Source organism: Channa argus, chromosome 6 (genome assembly GCF_033026475.1).
Source record: "Channa argus isolate prfri chromosome 6, Channa argus male v1.0, whole genome shotgun sequence".
Classification (NCBI taxonomy): Eukaryota; Metazoa; Chordata; class Actinopteri; order Anabantiformes; family Channidae; genus Channa; species Channa argus.
This window is the reverse complement of record NC_090202.1, coordinates 27,606,487-27,626,404: the sequence shown is the minus strand read 5'-3', so window position 1 is coordinate 27,626,404 and position 19,918 is coordinate 27,606,487. Positions and strand designations below refer to the sequence as shown.

General features: G+C 41.3%; 1 protein-coding gene across 9 annotated transcripts in view; it reads right to left on the bottom strand.

Annotated features, from left to right (window-relative positions):
• The window catches only part of si:cabz01090165.1 (uncharacterized protein LOC100333421 homolog), a 277,606-nt gene that overhangs the window by 81,914 nt on the left and 175,774 nt on the right, over positions 1–19,918 (bottom strand). For all 9 annotated transcript variants that reach the window (XM_067506904.1, XM_067506900.1, XM_067506901.1 and 6 more), the window contains one exon: positions 14,091–14,174. The gene's annotated coding sequence lies outside the window, so the exon portion shown is untranslated. The remainder of the gene's footprint in view (positions 1–14,090; positions 14,175–19,918) is intronic.

Sequence of the window (19,918 nt, the reverse complement as noted above, 5' to 3'; positions counted from 1 at the left end):
CCAGGTAGTTGTTATGTGCTCATTAAGCAAAGACTGTCACCGTGAGCCGAGCAAACTCATCCAGATAAATATTAGCTGAAATGTGAGGACAAGTGGACACAACAGCCACCTTCTTGTTTTGGACTGTAATATTGTTTTTACCACAGAGGTTTGATCTCCACGTGGCAGGAATCTGAAAGTGACACTTGTTTATTCTGCATCAGTTTCTTGGGGGTCAGGAAAACACAGCCAGTGTTTAAAGAAAATGTTTTCGACAACCAAATAAAGTATTGTTACATTAGTAATCAGTGGTTATTATTTTTCTAATGAATAGCAGCAAACATTGCATTTAACACATTTCACACTTGCTAATGTGTCTGTAAACATTGTGCTTCTATTGAGCACAAAACCAACTACACCAAAAGAAAAAGGAGGAGGACAACAAAGTGATAGATGAGAAAAATCTGAATTGTGTTCTCCATGGCGACTGTGTTGATTACAGCCTACTGCAAAGACTCATTAAACCCGAGTGAGGTGCTGCTTCACAATGTGTGTGTTTTGTCAGATGTGTTGTTTGCTGCCATCATAAAGGTCTGATTGAGTTTTACAGAGGCATGTAATCATATACCGCAGGGGCTTGAATCAAAGCACACCTGGAATAAATGGAATGCTTACACACACATACATTCACATTCTATAAACTCTATTATTTTCCATTCATCGCCATCCCAGCCCATTGTGTGTAGTGCAGAGCTGTAATTGCTATGTGCAGCCAAGAGAGAGTCCTAATGACAAGTGTGTGTCTACACCTGCCTAAACACTGCGGAAATACATTTGGTGGGTCGAGTCTACCAATAAGTTTTTCAGTTTGCTTTGGCTTATCTCCTTAGAAGTCGCCCCAGCAAATCATCTGATCTGCATATTCATTTGCCACAGGTTTGAACTCTGGATCCCCTTCCTGAGCAATCCTCCATAATTTGCCTCGCTCTCAGTGTTCTGCTCTGTGGAAAATTAGCAGCTAGGGTTTACTGTACACTACTTTGGACAGCGGCAACTTTACACACTTCAGAAGCACATTTCTAAAGTCAGAAATAATCCCTGAAAATTCTTTTCTACAATTAAAAGTTGCACGACACGAACGACATATTTAAAACATAACTTTGTGTCATTTAATAAACTAATCATTTGTGTTTTTAGTGGCATAGATGAATAACAAGTTTTTTTAATTGAAAATATAATTCTTTGTTTCCTTTGGGCTGTTCCCTCTCAGGGGTCTCCACAGCGAATCATGTGCCTCCATCTAACCCTGTCCTCTGCATCCTCTTCTCTCACTACATCCAGAAGTCTCCTCTTTGGTCTTCCTCTAAATTAAACTTACCCTGAAGCGTTTTTTTCCTGATCATAGTCCAGTTTTTGTGTGAATATAAAGTCCGTCCTGTATTATCAAATAGGTGACGCTCCTGCAGTGTCCAAACTGTACGTGTAACGCCAGTATGATACACCAACGGATGTACAGCTTCATTATGTGATGCTCTGGGATGAGACCCTGTTGGTAAAACCGTAAGAATTCAAGTGTTTTATTTTTTCATGCAAACGGTTCTCCTTTTGGTATTTTTTTGGGGGGGGGGGGGGGGGTTGGGGGTCTCAGTATCAGTCCAACCTTTTTGAAGTCGTTATTTTAATGTCAAAATGTTACATATTGGGGCTTTAAACTACCTTCTTTACTCAGTGTTTGTAGCATTGTAGCTTCTGAACACTGGTCGACGCAGAATCACGTTTAAAACACAAAGAGCAGCAAACAGATAGATTGACAATGAACAACAATAAAGCCAAATAAATGTCACTCTGCCAAGTTACTTGTTTTGCATGGGACATACTCCTTGTTTGTTGTTTGTGTCTGAATGCACTGCTGTAATTACCCAGAGTTCTGATGCACTCGCACACACACCACAAACCCTTGTGTGTAGAGCAACACACGAGGCGTTTTTAGGTTGTTGTTAGCTTGGTTTAAAGCCATTGTTCAAATCTAATTGGACTGGAGGCTTTAGAAATGTGAAGTGGGCCACTGAGGAGAAGCGGCTGGCCAGCGGGCAGGGTGAAGGAAAGGCCAGTACGGCACGGGGTGAGTCCCCATGGCTGCTTCAAAGTTCTGTGTGCACAGCTTAGAATGAAGCCTCACAGTTAAACTACAGTATGTATCAAGTCACTTCATTAGGAATTGCCCATCATTCAAAATGATTTAGTTATAAAGAAAGAAAAAGATTCATTTAACATTGCAAACCCGAGAGCACACAGTAGATCATTTAACAAAGGAGGAGACAGACACTTAAGGGTATGGACACACTGGGCCTTTTATCCAACAGGAATGAACAAATATGAGGCTCTTAATCTTGGATACGCACACACCAGGGCTTTTAATAAAGGTGTGGACAAGGCTATTCATTAAAGGTATGGTCACACTGGGTCTCTTTATTAAAAAGGTGCTGATGTCTGCTGGTTGCAGCAATGTAAACACAACACATTACAGTCTCTGTCAACAGCGTGGACGCTGGGTAGGACAGTCACGGACACACACACGGCCAATAACTGCCACCATCATGCTGAAACAAAGCATCACGGCAGCCGTATCTGTGTGGAGACGGGTTTGTGAAGGGAGAAAACACGTGATGACTACGTTCTTTGGACTGACAAAGCAGGTGAATCCAGCTAAAAGCTCTGAAAGTCTTCATAAATCCACTAGAGTCATAAACAAGCAAATGCAGAGCAACAGAGAAAATTGTTGTTTCTTTGACACGTTTGTAAAGATTTATGTCTTCACTGAGACAACATGCCTGCACCTCCCAAATCACCAGGAGAATTAAAAGCAAGTGAGCGGTTGTGTTGATGAGGTTTTTTAATAGACGCACGGTTCCGATGTGCTTAAGTTTTATATGGTGCTTTGCTTCCTGTGCACGCTGATCGTGAAACATTGTGGATTTTCACGCGTTCATGGGGCTTCTCCTGCTGTGAGTTACAGGTCAGAAAGACCACTCCAGACCATGTCTCAGGCTGAATTCTACTAACATCGTCAGGAGTTCAAGTGTGAAACAGGCCTGAGTGATGTGCGTCTTTATTCCACATGTGGTAAAGGTCGTCCCAAATGCTGAAAATGTCTTTTTATAGTGGCCGATCAACTGTACGTGACACCGTTAGAAGCAGTCAAAGGCATCATGTAAGTGCAGACCAGCAGTTTATTAGCTGATATGTTTAACGAGTTTTGACAAAAATGCAGGTTTCAGACTGACATCACAGCTGAGCATGGAGGAGATTCAGTTTTGGTCTTAGCAGCTGTATGGAAATCATGGACAATAGGATCAATATTGAATGTGACCAAAGTGATTATTTTAATGTTTTAATAAGTCTTGTTCATTAGCATTTGAAGCATTCATTAATAAGTCATTAGCTTCCAGCATGCACCAGCAACCAGAACATGCCACAAGTAGCATCACAAATGTACTTGTTGACATGAAACAACATGAGACATGATTAAATACAAGATGCACAGTGCATAATTATGTAAATAGCTGTAGGACAGCAGCAGTTCACATGTGCAGATGTAAACATGTTTGCACCTACAGGCATAGTCAGTAAGAGCTGATGTCATTGGGCCATTTGCAGTTACAGGAGTAGATTTAAGCTACAAAGCTTCTTTAAGGTAAAGTCCATGACCATTGGATAAACCTAAATCTACTTGATGTAAATGTAATGTGGTAATTTTGCAACTAACGCAAAAAAAAAAAAAAGCTGAACTGAAACAACAGACAAGCTCGGGCCCTAAGGAGCAAAGCATTTAAGCAGCGTGATTTCATTCAGACCAACTGTGTCTACAAACCACATCTCCAGAAAAAGCTGGGACGCTGTAAAAGATGGAGATAAAACCAAGAGAAGCAATGAGTTGCTAATTTGTCTGACTGTTAATAGTTGAACCTGAAGATATTAACTTTAATACATTTAAATTCTGAATTTGATACCAGCAAAACATTTCTGAGACAAAGGGTATGTTGACCTTCGTCTTTTAACATCTTAAACATCTGTAAACTGAGAACATCAACTGCTTTTTGTTTGTGAAAGGGATTTTTGTCTGACTGTTTACATTAACGCAGGCAACTTCCTGTTTCCTGCGAAACCCTTGCAGAGCATCATGCGGTTTGTCTGACTACAGTGATTACAAGTACTTTGTAAGAAAGATTGTAAATAGAGAAACTTTTAAGTCCTTTCACAAGTTTTGCCACCAGCTCCAGCAAGAAAATACATCTTAGTGTGTGTATTTTTTATTTTACTGTTATTGCAATGAGTCATCAACCAATGACTCAGTCCAGACTTTGACCATTTTACTTGAACAGAGGATTTGTTCATCTAACTGTCACTGTGATTTACCATCAGCCTGCTTTTGTGCCTGTCATGGAAATTTCCATTGTCTGCTTACCTGCCTGTCCATCTGTCCATGTGTGTGTGTGTGTGTGTATGCAGGGTGCTGAACATACGCTTAAGGAACAGAAAACACACAAACACACACACACACACACAGCAGGCCAAAATCCACACATGCACAACCTTCTGTGAAGGTCTGTGAGGTGTCACAGCAGCCGCTAACGCACCTTTTGTTGTTTTTGCTCTCAGCTTGACAGCAACCACCAACCTCCCGAGAGACGCAGACGAGAATAACACATATACAAGTTAATTATAGACAAGTAGATTGTGGTCTATACTTCAACTAATAAATAAAATGGATCTCTGAAAACAGCTGCAGAACACACTGATACAGTGGCTGCAATGGGAAAAACACCTAATATCTGCACCTTTAATATTCATGGTTTTATTTTAAATACTCAAACAGAATCTTGGACTATTGAACACTAACGTCAGCATAGTGTCAGCACCTCTCAATGTCGTCAAACTGCAGAACAACAATCGCTGGTTGCTTTCAAATTAAAGCCGCTCTCATTAGTGATGTCTGATTTATGGCTTCATGTGTGAGGACCCACTCAGACTCCTCATACAGACTGACACAGCTTCAGTATCAAAGTTCACAATGCAGAGCAAACGACGACCTCTTTTCCTAGAATATGTAATGAACACATCCTGTAAAGAACCAATCATGTCAAGTGATGTAAAAGCAAATGCTGTTGTATACAGAGGGTTACTCAGTTGTGAAATGAGTTCTTTACTGAGAGCGTGAAAATAAGTCATAGTTTTATAATTCCAACATTTTGTAAGCTAAGAAGATTCATTTAGATTATAACAGGTCCAGGTTCCAGAGAAACCACTGTCTGGTGTTTTATGTAATGTTTGAGATGTTATTTAACACTGGGACAGATTTTTAAAAAAGGCTGTATTAGAAAAATTCTACTACCACATCTACCAGCATTATCCTGCACTTTTAAAGGATGGAGTGAGGTGCACACAAAAAAACCCCAAAAACTAAGTGACTGATTGGCTCCATTACCTCACTCTGCCTCCAAATATGAACACACTTGTTTGATGAATGAAGGGGGATAAAACTTTTGGAAATCAGGTGTAGTATGGAAGCAATCAGCTCCCTGAAAGATCCGGTTCAGGTGGACACAACGAACACAGAGTAGTTTGCAGTTAAAATGCCACTTTAGAACTCAAGTTCTCCAACATATCTTTTTAAAAGTAGCTGCACTAAACACGGACTTGAAGATCACAATCACTGTGTCTGACTCTCCCAGCCAGGAGATTTCAAAACAGTCCCTGTTCTAACGGCATTATCCTACAGCCATCATGTGAGCAGCAGGTAAAAACCTTCCTCTGAAGGTTTCCCTGCAACCCTCTTTCCAAAAAATGATGTTCCTACTCGGGAGATTTCTGTAGTGAATACAATCATACAATAATTGATAGAAGCCAAGTCTGTCAACATGTTTGTTACTAGAGGAAGTTCCCTACAAAAACTGCCATTTAGTTGCATTGGAATTAGTGGTGACACAAACCTGATTTTGTTTTGCACCAATGCTAATTTATTTGCTTTAATATAGAAAAACGCTGCCAACACCAATTCACATCTGATACTCATATTTAACCATTGTCCAGTAAATACAGATCAATCCAATCCAAGAGCCGACTTTTATTTGTTGTAAATTAATACTCTGCACAACAGGAGAAACTTTTAGCACTGAATGCTGTGTCAGTGGGCCGGCTGTGCAACCAATCAGGCCTGATGACTGACAAGTCAAGTCATCTGGTTAAAAGGTGCATTGGGGAAGGGGGCTGATCTGTTTGGACAGTTTATTATTAGTTTTATTTTATTAGATGGGGATGTTACAGTAGCAATAAAATGGTAGCTAACATATTTATGCACAAGGACCAGATGTGCTGTGTTTAGTCTTTGTATAAAAGAACAGTCATTTACAACATCCGATATAAATCAAATGTTTATGTAATAGGGTTGGATGGTTTTATGCTAAACGTCATGTAAACATCTTAATCTGTAAACTACAAGTAATATAAACATAGTGAAATATGCTGTGAAGGAGCAGAGGACAGGGTTGGCTGTGGTGACCCCTGAAAGGAAAAGAAGCTGTGAAGGAGCATATAAAACATACAACAGGAAGATGAGGTTTAGGACACATGTTCCTATGAGGTATTAATACCTGCAGGTTGATTTTTATAGACAAAAAAAGGCTGAGTGATATAAAAAAGTTCAGCAAAGACACAAAGCCACCAATAGAATTCTTTAAAGCCGCAGAAGAAGGAGAGTGGTGTGAAGGGGATTATACGAACTGAGACAACCATTGTGTTAAAGGGGAAAATGGGTATAAAGTGACATGAAAACAGACTAAAAGACCAAAAAGAAGAAAAAGACAAGAGATTGAAGAAAGAGATGAGAAAAATATGAGAAGTACGAGTTGGATGCCAAGACTAAAGAGAGGGACAGTAGACACTAAGGAAGGGCTGGAAAAGAAGGGAACAATAGAGATGAAAGAAAGCAAATGAAGAAAAACAGCAGAGATAAAAATAGAGGTGCTCAGTGAGCTGTTAGCTGTGGATTCATTTGGATGCATCAGTCCAGGTGTTATTGGCCTCCAGCAAGCAGCACTCACCCCCACCCTCGCTTCTCCCCCATCTCCCCTCCCTTCCTGTTTGTGCTGACTCGCACGAAAAGTTCTCCGTTAAACAACAATGAGGAAACCCTGAGGGGCTGACCTTCCACTGATGGATTAACATACTTTACAAACTCCCATACAAGCCTATACATGGAAACACACACACACACACACACTGTCTCCATCTGCAGCGAGGCAGCAAACATACCATGAGGCACCATGAGAGCATACAGAGGGGAGTTAAGTCTTTTTGCCGTCTCCCAGGTTGTTCCAGACCTCTAAATGCTAGAAATCTATAGGGAATCTGTCAAACACTTATCATTTCTCCATTTATTTAAAGATCACCAGCATAGAACACAGTGGAGAATGAATATCTGGAGGCCATCATGGCAACATATGATAAGTCATTAGCTGTAGTCGAAGGCTGTGCTGTTAGATGAGGATCTTTTTGTGACTGTACAATCAGATTCATTTAAGTCTGTACAGGATGGAATCAAACTGTCCACTTTTTAAAATCTTCACTAGGATGCAGAGAAGGATACAGTGTGTGCTTTCTTCTTTTCAAAGCTTTGTCAGGTTCCTTATGCCAATGGGACACATCCTAACTGTGACATCACAGGTAAGTGGGGCCTACAGGAGTATAGTCTGCTGACCGGCACAAATTACACAGGCCAAGACTGTCTTACATTCTAATTGATGGCTGCAATTTAATATTTGCAGCTGTGCGTATTTGTGTAACTGTATCTGCTGCACTCAGAAGTCTGTGGGATACGTAGGCTACTCACACGGTTGCAGTGTTTACACTGGAAATACGGCTAAATGTGTAGCATCGGAGCAGAACACAGCGTTTGGGCCTCTTCTTTGATTCATTCGTGTGCTCGATGCGCACTGTGACTCCCACGAGTTCGGAAAAGTCGCTGCGGCAAAATAAAGCGTCGTTTGTCAGCCAGCACAGACTCGTCCATTCACCAAAGATGCAGTGTGTAAGTGTTCAGCTAGACCCTGCAACACAGAGCGAACTGCAAGATTTCTCTCAGGAGAGACACCTGAGTCTGTCACTCTTCACTTGCATAACATTCACAAGGTGGGATCAAAAGAATCAGTAGGGAAAAAAGGCTGAGAAACAAGAAACTGATGGGACACGTGTCCACATGAAAGAAAAGACAATCCCTGAGAAAAGTGCGTTTTGTTCTGCGTGCAGGGTTGTTGGTCTGCTCTGATGCTTTGTGTCATTCAGATGAAAGGTCTGAAATCTCAGTGACGCCAGCAGCTGCTCTGCCTGAGTGTCCTTCAGTAAGACACTGAGGGTGGCTGAGGCAGCTTTGATGGTAACTTTTGCACTTCAAGTATCACTAATTTGTACTTTTTCAGGTTTGACACACAGCAAATGTGGTACAGAGATATTTTTAATTTAACTATTTGATTACTGGTCTCCTGATTTTTAGTTTGACTGAAATCTACTCATTCTGTTGTAGTTCTTCTGTTTATTACCTACTAGTTACAGAACGGGACGTTAAAGAACATGATCGGAGCTGTGAGCTTTGTGCCTTAAAGTAGAAAATGAAGTGCATGTTGTTCTGTATTGTTCTTTCCATTACAAATACAGGAGTATATTGTTTAAGAAACAAAAGGAGATTACGTTACCTTTTGAAAATGGAATTTGAAAAGCTAAGTATCTGGATTATTCTTGGTCTTGTATGGATCCTTTTATTTTGATTATTTTTATTATCTACTCTGCACAGTATGTCATTATTTCTGTTACGCGTGTCGGGTGGATGGGCCATTTTAATCGTATGCACTAATATGAAGACATGTAAAATAATGCATCCCAAATTACCTAGAAACATTTTCAATACGCTGACTGCTTTTGATTGTTTTTCTCCCAAAATCCAGTCTTTGAACTAATCTAATTGTCTTTGAATCCAAGGAGTTTTAACAGCTCTCCCAGCTGAGGCTTTTATGGGAGCAGCCCTTGGACTGACTGGTAAAGAGGGAACTGAAGTAATAGCAGTGCTGGCAGAGGGAGACATTTCCTGGCTTGGTTCATAGGTCTCTTGTGCTGCATCTCCCACTAATGGCGGTGTGGCTTCCTGAATATGTCGTCGATTCCTGCGGACGACCAGGCCGTGCTGCATGAAATGCAACCACTTTTCTCACAGGACTTCCTTGAATTAGAGGTTTGCTGCCTTGTACCTCACTTGTGAGCTGCTTCGGATAAAAGCTAAATGACTAAACTGAAATGGGCCTGAAAGTAACAGGATGCCTCTTTCTCCATTCAGGGCAACAGTGCCACTCTGACCTTACTAAAGTTCAGGTCCTGAGGGACGTCTGTTGCAGGAGAAGATATAGACTTGTTTGGTTTGCTGGTCCTTAAGTTTGACAGTGTTATAGTAAATAGGACATTTCACCTGCTTAGTCAGTGTATGAACAGTCCTGATCTGTCAGCTAATCATTAGTTAAGCTGCCCCTTAACTAACGACTGATCCGTTTAACTGTGGGTACACTCCTCTCTGCGGCTTGACTAAATTGTCTGAACTCTTCTGACATGAAATGGGCACCATTGTCAGTACCAGCTTGACTGGATTCCCCCCCACCCCGACCTTAAGTGGGGTCATATAGTAGGCAACACCTCAGCAACTCCACAGGATTTATATGCGTGTCTTTCTAAGCCTAATGGTCAGAACTGATGAAGCTGTTTCAGATAAGTGTTTCACTGTCTTCAAAAACTACAAGCATTTCCAGTTCCCCGTGTTCCTACAGCAGTAATTTACACAGAACAACATAATGATTTGTGTGTTTTTGTGCATGAAACAAAGCTTTTTAATCAGTTACTGGTCTCATTTCTATTCAGATGCAGTCGAAATGCAAACAAATGAAAATTAACTTCTACTTCTTGATTTATATCTTGGGACTTTAATCTTTGGTCCAATCACGCCTCAAACTACACATCCAGATTTAGTCTGGATGCTGTAAACCTCCAGCTTCCCACCCTCTGCTCGGCAGCAGCCAGAGTTATGTGCTGAGAAATGTGGTGTGAAAATAATCCCTGCTCTTTTCTATCTACATCTCCATCTCCGTAGAGGATTTAACAGATGAATGTGCTGTGAAGATATGGAGACCGGAGCATCGGTGGAAACGCATCTTGATAATAAATAGGTTCACTGTTCTATTGTTCTTGCAAGAGCCATGAAATCAAACCTAGAGATACAATACCTGCGCTAATAACAGTCTTCACAAATTTATTGTCTCCATTGCATTTATTAAACCCTCCTTTATTTTCCTACCACCACTCTCTCTGTCTTCTATTCTTTCATTTATTCATCCCCTGTGGTTTCTCTTCTATGTGAGTGGAGATGATCGTTTTCTATGCACTTTAGGCCTCTGAGCGTTGGTTCCCATTAGCAGCGAGCTCAACTCTGTCACAGACTGAGAGGCTTTTGTTCGGCGTGCCTGCTCATTGCTATTGTTCAATGCAGAGGCTTCTATCTGTAACCAAAACCACGTGGCTGCATGATGTTGGAGAGAATAGATCTGAATAGATTCAAAATGAGAACTGAGAAGAGGAAAGAAAAGAATAGACTATATGTATGACACACAGAGATATGAGGCAGTATGGTTCACGTTATTAGTCCTGGAGCAGCCCTGTTGTTCTGAAGCTTTGCGGCTGAAATGACAAAACGTGAAAATGTCTAATCACTAATCAAAATACTTCAGAGGGAAGAATAGAGAGCTTACATATAATAAAAAAAACAAACTTTTGCAACTTGTTTGCCATAGAAACACTTACACCATGTTGGTATTTCAGAGTCTTTACTTACAAATCTAGTCCAGTGATTGGAGGGAAATTAACTCCATTCTCTAATTTTTAGGATATTTTCCCTAAGATGATTAAAGTTATTTTGATAGTTTTTTGGCCAAAGAGGGGTTTTTAATCAAGATACAGAAACCATAATGCAACACTTAGTCCAAATATCTTATATCTACTTTAGCCTCTCCGAAAAAAACGGCTCCAAAATACTTTAATGTTCTTCACCAACTGGTCTCTGGTCTTAGCACTTTGGAAACCTGTGCAACTTGCTGAACTCCTCAGCCACACTTTAAGTGAACCATGGAGAAGAATTAGGATGAGGTAGGGGCTCAAAGTGTGGGGGACTCGCAGTGGCAGAATGAAGCCTTTGCGGTCACGTTGAGTCCACCTGTGGGTGAGTGACACTCCAGGTTCACTTTGTTTGGTGACAAAAGAATTCAATTCATTCAACGGAAAAATAGGCTCTTTAATAGAAGGCTTGATTTTAGCCTGTTCATGCACAACAAAGGTATCTAGGTATACCTAAATTATGCCACTTCCAGAGTTTGTAAGAGTCGGAGCGCAGCCCCAAAATGTCTGCCTCCTCCCATTGTTCACAGGGCCACTGCCAAATGCACCAGACAAGTAACTAGCTACAATATATTTTAACATCCTTGGTCTTGTAAGTATGTTTTTTTTCACTTATATACATAATGGAGATGATCTTTGTGCTGCTGTCATGAAGTGTGTCCCTTCACACATCTCCAATTGTAGTATATAGATGTAGATGACTGTCTTCCTCTAAAATGACTTATTAGACTTAGTAGCTTATTTGTAGCAGCAGCCTGGTATGTAAACCCAAAGACCCCAAGATGGATGAGGAGTTTAACAGCAGTGTGAAAACTACTGCAATTGCTGTTATTGTAACCATCCATGTGATGCACAGCACATGACACACGTTATGCTACAATAAGGAAGCAGCATTGTTAAAAATAGCGTTACACCAGCAGCCATTTTAGTGCAGTTGTACGACAGAGCAGCTGCCATTTTGGAACTGCTGTCAAAAGGGTGGAGTAGCAACAGATGCCTGCCTCCTTCTATCACGGTGCTCTTTCAACAAAAGAGACGTTTAAGGTACAGTTAAGTTCAAGTCATTAGAGCCATTGGGATGATGATCATGCCTACAGATGCTCTTTGGTGGGTTTTGAACCTCCAGCCCTGATGGCAAATCAATGCACCTACATTTATTCATTATATCCAGCAACAAAAGCAAGACAGAAGTGTCTCCTATGAATGTAATATCAACTTTGACAAACAGGACAGTGTTCTTTTAATTTTGAACCCTCACAGCAAACCTCCCCACAGCTATGAGTGTGCATAGCTGTTGTGAAGGATCCCGCTCACAAAGCTAAGCTGCTCTGGGACGTCCCTTTAATGTAGCTGAAAACCCATTCTGTCTTCAACGAGGTGGTGAATTTGTTCTGTGAATTGAGCAATTGGCAGTCAAATTGCCATTTGTGGGTGTTGTCTGAATGTGCAGCTCGTCTCTGCAGAGCAGTCTCAGCCCTTTTGCATCCAAATTGTTTACCAACAGAAAAGCAATCACTGTGTTAAAGAATGAATCCTGTGATACATTATACATGACGTGAGGTGGAGGAGTAAAGTCCACCCTAGAACTTCTCAGACAGATGGCTAGATAGACAGACAGCTATTGCCTTTAAACTTTTTATATTGTCTCTTCTCATGAACTTGGTCACAAGGTATTGCAGGGTTTACTGCAGCCGGAAGCAATTTGATTTAGGTGATTTTTTTTTTTTTTTTTTTTTTTTAATGGGAAGCCTCACTGTATTTCTACATCCTAAAGTTTCTAAAAGTTTCCATTATGTTCCTTTAAATCAGTGATACACCAGAAACAAATTAGGCGAGAAATCGTTACACTCTCATCCCTGTTCACATCCAAACGCCCGTAAATGATATTAGCCTCTGATGGCACCAGCAACACTATCAGAAGCTTCCCAGTGCCTATAAAAGCATAGTTATTACTGAGCTGATGTCCTCCTCTGCTTTACAGCTGCTGCTGCTGCTGCAGACAATCACATAGTCCTCATCTTTGCTTTAGGAGGAAGAAATGTCCTTGATACGTGTCTTCTGCTGGCAAACAGATGTGTCCTCTCTCACTGGGAGAATGATACACATCAGCATAAAAGCAATGGCAAGTCAAGGCATGATGATACCTGTGATACATATTCATGAATGTATATGGAGACAGCCCCAAGTCCATCAAATCTGTCCTTGATGTCTAGAGCACAGAGGACAGGAGACACATTGTTTAGATGTGGATGATCTATATCTGGGATTTATAGTTCATTAGGTCAGTAATTCCGATTTCTCAGCAACATCAGAGTGTTTTAAATCAGACATAGCTGCCATCTTTCTCTTTGTCTGCGCTTACACTACTTTCACTTGTGTCTGGGTTCAATAACTATTTGTCTAACACTGGCACATTTGCAGACTTGCTGAATAATGTTTAGTGTGTGCACAAGCATCTCAGACTAAGTTGCATAACCGCAATCCATCCTAGTGCAAGTCCACAGGATGGATGCAAAACTTCATCACTGAAGCAAAAACAAACCAACACACCAAAAGAAAAAACTCCGTCTCCATTAGCAACTTATAATAAATAAGAGGCTGGAAAATGTTCTAATCAAGACAAAAGGTTTTACGCTTCTGACTGGTTACAAAGGTGATCTCTGAATGTGACCTTATTGGAGGCACCGACAGCACCTCTCCACAGTTTGGAGCATGTTCCTACTACGCTTTCTGCATCTCTACTGTTTTTTTTATTAAAATGCAGTGTGTGTGTGCGCTTTGTTAAAGATCAATTTCTAACTCTGGCAGATTCAATATTTATCAAATAGAGTCGCAGGTGTCTGACTGGTGGATCTGAAATTACCACTGAGAATGAAAAGTGGGGGAGGGGTGAGAGAGAGTTTAAATCTCAGCAGAAAAAGCTGAGCTGACACAGAATCTGTCTCCTCGATCACTTGTGCATCATTCATCAAAACATTCTGATCCGACATGTGATTCTTCATAGAAGATGTGTTGCTTCCATTTAACACTAGATCAATTTAAATTCTGGTGACCATCCATAGGCATGTTTAGTGTCCATGTAAAGACAAGAGTGAAGAACTATAAAAAAGCAGTATTCAAATGGAGCAAACCTGATTTTTAGGGCTTCAGTATTTCTACATCCACAGTAGCCAATCAGGACCAGGTCGAGCTGAGACGTGACGTCTGGATTTAATCTGCAACAGTCAGAAAAGGAAAGATAATTAAGGAACATTAAATCAAACTCAATGTGATTTAAACAGCATTGCTACACCTTTTAGTAGAGACACAGCTAATTCATTTTCCTTTTAAATGTCCTCTATAAATACCAAGTATTCAGAGTGTGATACTGTACAAGATAAAGACTTACTGTAATGATAAAGTTTCAAGGTAGGAGCTCTTTTAAAATGACGATGTGCAAAGATAATGTCGACCATTATGTACCAAAGAAAATCTAATTTTAAATAAGCAAATATAAAGTGGAATAACACAAAGCATCAAATGCTTTTAAATATCCACACAACACAAATGTGGTAAACTGGATTTTTAATTTGCCAACATACAAAAAAAACCTTTGTTGACCAAGATCCAGTTTTGGGTGTAGAGCAAAAACACAACCTGATGGAGTTTTCGCAGGTGATTTGACTGTTAGCGTTATTCATGGCGACATCTAGTGGTACAAATCCATCATTATCTAGAATTTCCCGTCCACGTGATCCCTCTTGCATTAACCTTCAAATATGTTGAGCAGGACTGTAAGGATTACCAGGATATTCAGGAAACTCAAATAACACTAGAGAATTCAACTGCATCTCACTTGATTAGAAAGAGAAACTGATTTGTCATCAAATGTAAATGTCTTCACTGACTCAGAAGCAAATATCATCCGTCGTCTTTAGCAGCAGCTCGGCGTGAGGAGCAGCAGAAGGCCTCTCGTCTGCTCCTTCTCCACAGCGCCGGTTACTGATATCGATGATGGCACACGGCGAGGATGTCGGCGTTTCAGGTTTAAAAGAGCGCGTGTCAGCTCCAGAGGAAGCCCTTTGTACTGCTGAGGCCAATATGTCTGGTTAATGAGACTGTGGCTCAGGCTGGACAGCACGGCCCTATGGGAAGGATGCGGCTGCAGCTCTGGTCTTATTAAGATGAGAAGAGCGATAAGTGGACGGGGAGAGTCAGTCGGCTTTGTTGACGGTCCGGCCCTCATCCGTCTGTAGCCTGCTCTGCTGACTTCTCGCTGCATTCAGCTAAATATGTTTGTCCAGGTCCGTAACTAGAAGTGTACTTATGGTGTACTGTATATGAGAGGATGGGATGACACGTGCGTGTTTGAGAGAGTGTGAGAGAGTTGACTTGAACACAGCTCAGCCTCCAACCTTAATAATACAAACCCTGCGGCAGTGTGTGTGTGTCATGTGGCTACAGGCTGTCATCTTCAGTCAGCTGGAGAATCCAGAAGTTACACATTAAAGACGGCTTCTGTTTTCTGAATCAAACTACACGGAATATTCTTCTCTCTTTGAATTTTCTTTTCATTTCTTTTTGTCGCTGGACACCAAAACACACCAAGCCCAAAGTCATCAAACACGTGTGGGTTTATCAGTAAATCTCATCTCTGATACGCTCTGTGCAAAACTTTCTGATAATGTGCAACTGCAATTTCATTACAGCTTCAGGTTTTTTTCCCCCAGAATTTCGGAATATTTATTCTGACAGATGCTATTTAACAGTCTTGGCTTATAGCAAAAGCTTTGGGTTTACTGCTCAACAGATGGAGATTCATGGTATTTTGATAGCGTAGTGACAGTTTATTTAGCAAGTCAACATCATTTTCTCAGCTGCTTTGTGAAGCAATTTGTGATGTGTTCCTGAAAAGAGCCCGTATTACTCTTGTCAGAGAGATCGTCCTACATCCATTTTGAATGTTGCTGCAACGTGGTGACTTGACATTTGGATCTGAAAGACCATAGCATCATATCTTATGTGCTGCCAGTGTTTTAGGTCTGAAAGAGTTTGTTTTAGCTGAGGGAAAACTACTTCTTACTTTAATTTTCAGTTGGACTAATATAATGGCACATTTTATTTATAGGCGCATGTCAAAACATTTAAGGACAAACAGATCAAGGGACATATCAAAAGACAGTAACAGGACAATGCAAAGACAGATCATAGCGAGTAGGTGATCTTGAACAGGTAGGATTTCAGTCTGGAGTCAATGTTTTTATTGTCCAGTGGGATTGAGTTCCAGAGCTTGGAAGCAGAGCGGCTGAAAGCTGTAGCCCCAGTGGTTCTGGCAGGTGGATGGAAAAGGACGATGTGAGAGAGCGAGAGAAGGTGTCGGTGTGGAGGAGATCAAACAAATATCAGGGGGCGAGGTTGTGGATGCCCTTGAAAGTGTTCTGGACGAACATTCAAGGTATCTTCAAGGGGCATGATTCTGACTCTCATAGCCTCCCTCCTGGTGTGCCGCAAGGCTCAGGTCTTGGTCCTCTTCTTTTTTCCATCTGTACTACATCCCTGGGCTCCATCATCCTCTCACACCCTATCACAACTATGCTAAAAACACACAGCACTTCCTGTCCTTTCCACCGGATGTCTCTCTGACATCTCTGCTTAGATGAGAGAGAGACATTTTCAGCTCAACCTGAAGACCGAAGTCATTGTCTTCCTGGCCAGACTGACACAACACAACATCAGCACCAACACTGGATCTACAGTGATTGTCCCCACAAAGTTGGCCAGACATCTGGGGGTCATCATCGACGACCAACTGAGCTTTAAGGGCCACATCTCCTTAGCATGTGGAGCATGCAGATTTGCCCACTACAACATCAGAATGATCAGACCCTACCTCACGGAATATATAACCCAACTCATTGTGTAGGCCGGGTCATATCGTCTTGATCACTGCAATGTGCTGTTAATGGGGTTACGGGTGTGTATCCAACCGTTGCAGATGATCCAAAATGCAGCAGCACAACTCGTTTTTATTTGGCCAAAAAGGAATCATGTCACACCACTCTTCAGATCTCTACACTGGCTTCTTCTAGCTGCTTGCATCAGGATCAAACCTCTGTGTCTTGCCTACAGGGTGACCAACTCCCAGCTCCTTCGCTGCTGTCTGCCAACGAACGACGTCTGGTGGTCCCAGCACCACATAGGAGACACCAAGCAAAACTCTTCAGCTCAGTGATTCCACGATGGTGGAACGAGCCACTGAAATTTGCACGCTCAGCAAACGCACTCCCCTACATTCAATGACTGCTGAAAAAAGAACTGTTCTGCACCTTCCTATACACTTAAATCTATTATATTGAAAACATTTCTTCCTATCTGCTCTTCTTTGCACTTGCATCTCATGAAATGTAAACCCTTTCCTGATGGGACTTTGCTTTGATGTTTTCTCCTTGACTTAGATGTTCGCTGCCTTGTACCTCACTTGTAAGTCGCTTTGGATAAATGCCATAAATGTAAGAGACGTAACTCGCTTCCTACATTTTGTTCCAGTTGGTGCTTATCGAGGAGCTTTTTAAGGGAGGCCAGTGTCTCTGTTCTCCCCGAGAAAAATACCACATTTCCGATTTCACTCATATCCCAACTTAGAGCTAGTTTCATTCCCAAAGAAGCTTCTCGCTCTGTCCTATTAAGACATTTCTCTCCTCTCCGCTCTGTTCAGCCTCTTTTCTTCTGATCTGTCCATCCACGTCCTTCAACACTCAGCAGTAATCCTCCAGAGGACGGAGAAGATATAAAGAGATGATGGAGGACAGGGAGCAGTGCAGAGGCTTGAGGTTATGTTTACTGTTAGATCTGATTAAACCTCTTTCTAGTCTGAGCTTTTAACTGGAAAACTGGTTTTAAATTACACCCGTTACACTTTCATGAACTGAATCCTTTGCATTCGGTGACATCAGGAACTAAATTTCTTTGTGCTACATACAGGGACATGGACTTGATGAAGTGTGTAGGAGACAGACAACCAACCTTCATTAGGCCTTTTACCTAACAAATGGTAACAACCCTGCTTCGATACACACAAAACTGACCGCAGAAACCACAAACTGTTATGGGAGTAGAATACAGAAATATATCTTAAGTCATAAAACCATAAGCCTTAACCACAGAAAGAGACTGAAGTATTGATGGAACTGATTGAATATATGAGAGAGTTAGGAAATTGCTTCTTTTTTCCCCTTTTTTCCTTCATCCTACCACAGCAAATACTAAACACCCCTTAAGTTATGAATAAATCAATATGGCGAAAGCACAAATAGAGGCAAAAAAAAAAAAAAGGCTCATCTGTCAAATGCAGGGATGGAGGAGACGGAGACAAGTAAGAGCAGAGGGCAAATGTTGAAGGAGAAGAAATAAGAGGACAGCTGACAGAGAGAAGGACGATGTCTTTGTTTTACGTTTTGTAAAGCCAAGTGAGGTAAATGTGTGATCTGGGAATTGGGCAATATGAATAAAATGTGATTAGATTTGATAAAGGCGGAGAAAATGAAGGAAACTGAAATGGGCAAGGAGGAAAGATAAGAGTGTCGGAGGGGAACAGGTCTAACGGAGTAGGAGTTTGAATAGGATGTGACTGGATGGATGATTGATGAATAGGTGCATCAATGAATGCATGATTAGGGGACAGTGATTATTTGCATATAGATGCATGATAAACTAGTGAACTGAATGATGGGAAGATGGGTGGATGGACTGAGAAATCTATCAATGAATGATGATAGATCTATGGGGAAAGAACGGGTGGACAGGGGGACACCTGGAATAGAATATAGATGGACAGTACAGTAGGTGTAAATGGATGATAGAAAACTTATTACATGAAATATGAATGGAGTGATTGGTAAAGGATGTATGATGGGGTGGGGCTCTTGTCCGTAAAATGATGACTCACTCCGATTCTATTAATAATCATCATCTCTTGGACTGATTAAGGTGCTAATCCTCCCTGCTCCACTGACTAACACGGGAACACACATGGCAGCAGCAGAAACACACAGATCCAGACCCGCTTTTGTAACAAAATGGTTCATTCATACGATAAGGAGAATGCAGATTCAACCACGTCTCCTGAAAATTGGGTCCTATTCAACTAAAATACGGACGCAATTAGGTTTTTGTAGGGAACATATTTGACTGGGTGGATTATGTATGTTTGTGAGCTGGACTGAATTGAAGTTGAGACCTCTAATAGGAGCTTGGGTGTCCATAGAGCCTCAGGCAGCCCAAAGGTCACACACACAATGAAAAAACAGCACTCTAATGATATTTTCAGAAAGATGAGCTCTTTGGGAAAAAAAAAACAACCTGACCTTATAATGAAGCATGAGCGAATCAGTGTTCCAGGTCAACCTGACCCATGCACCCTGCCAGAGTTCCCCTCATCGGTTAGCAATTCTCCGAAGAGAAAAATCTCCATCTCCACGCTGTCATTCAGCGCACTTTTACCATCTTATGAATCCTATGGTTACCAGGAACCCTTGAAAACACCGGTTCAACGAGTTCACGTCGTACTATGAAGCACTACGTTCATTAAAGGCCGGTGCTGACTGTACAATGCACAGGACTGTTACCCCACAGTCTCACGTGGGCTTTAGGTGAGAGAACGTCTTTGGTTACAGGTACAGAAAGACTGGTTGTGTGCAAAGGTCAATTAAACACGCTGTGTGTGAAGTGACTGGTTTGGTTTAATAGAAACGCAACTTAAAATGTTTCTTTAATCTTAAGCAAGTGCTGCAAGTGCGTAAACACACAACACACATACACAAAGCAGAACTAATAGTAGTAGTACTGAGAGAGTAATACTTATTTAAGTACTCTATAGTCAAGCAGTGCACCTGAACCTGCTCCACTTCATTCAAGTGACTTTTTCCACACATTAATAAATTGATAGAGAGTTGGATGGCTGCGTGGAAAGGAGAGCGTATCT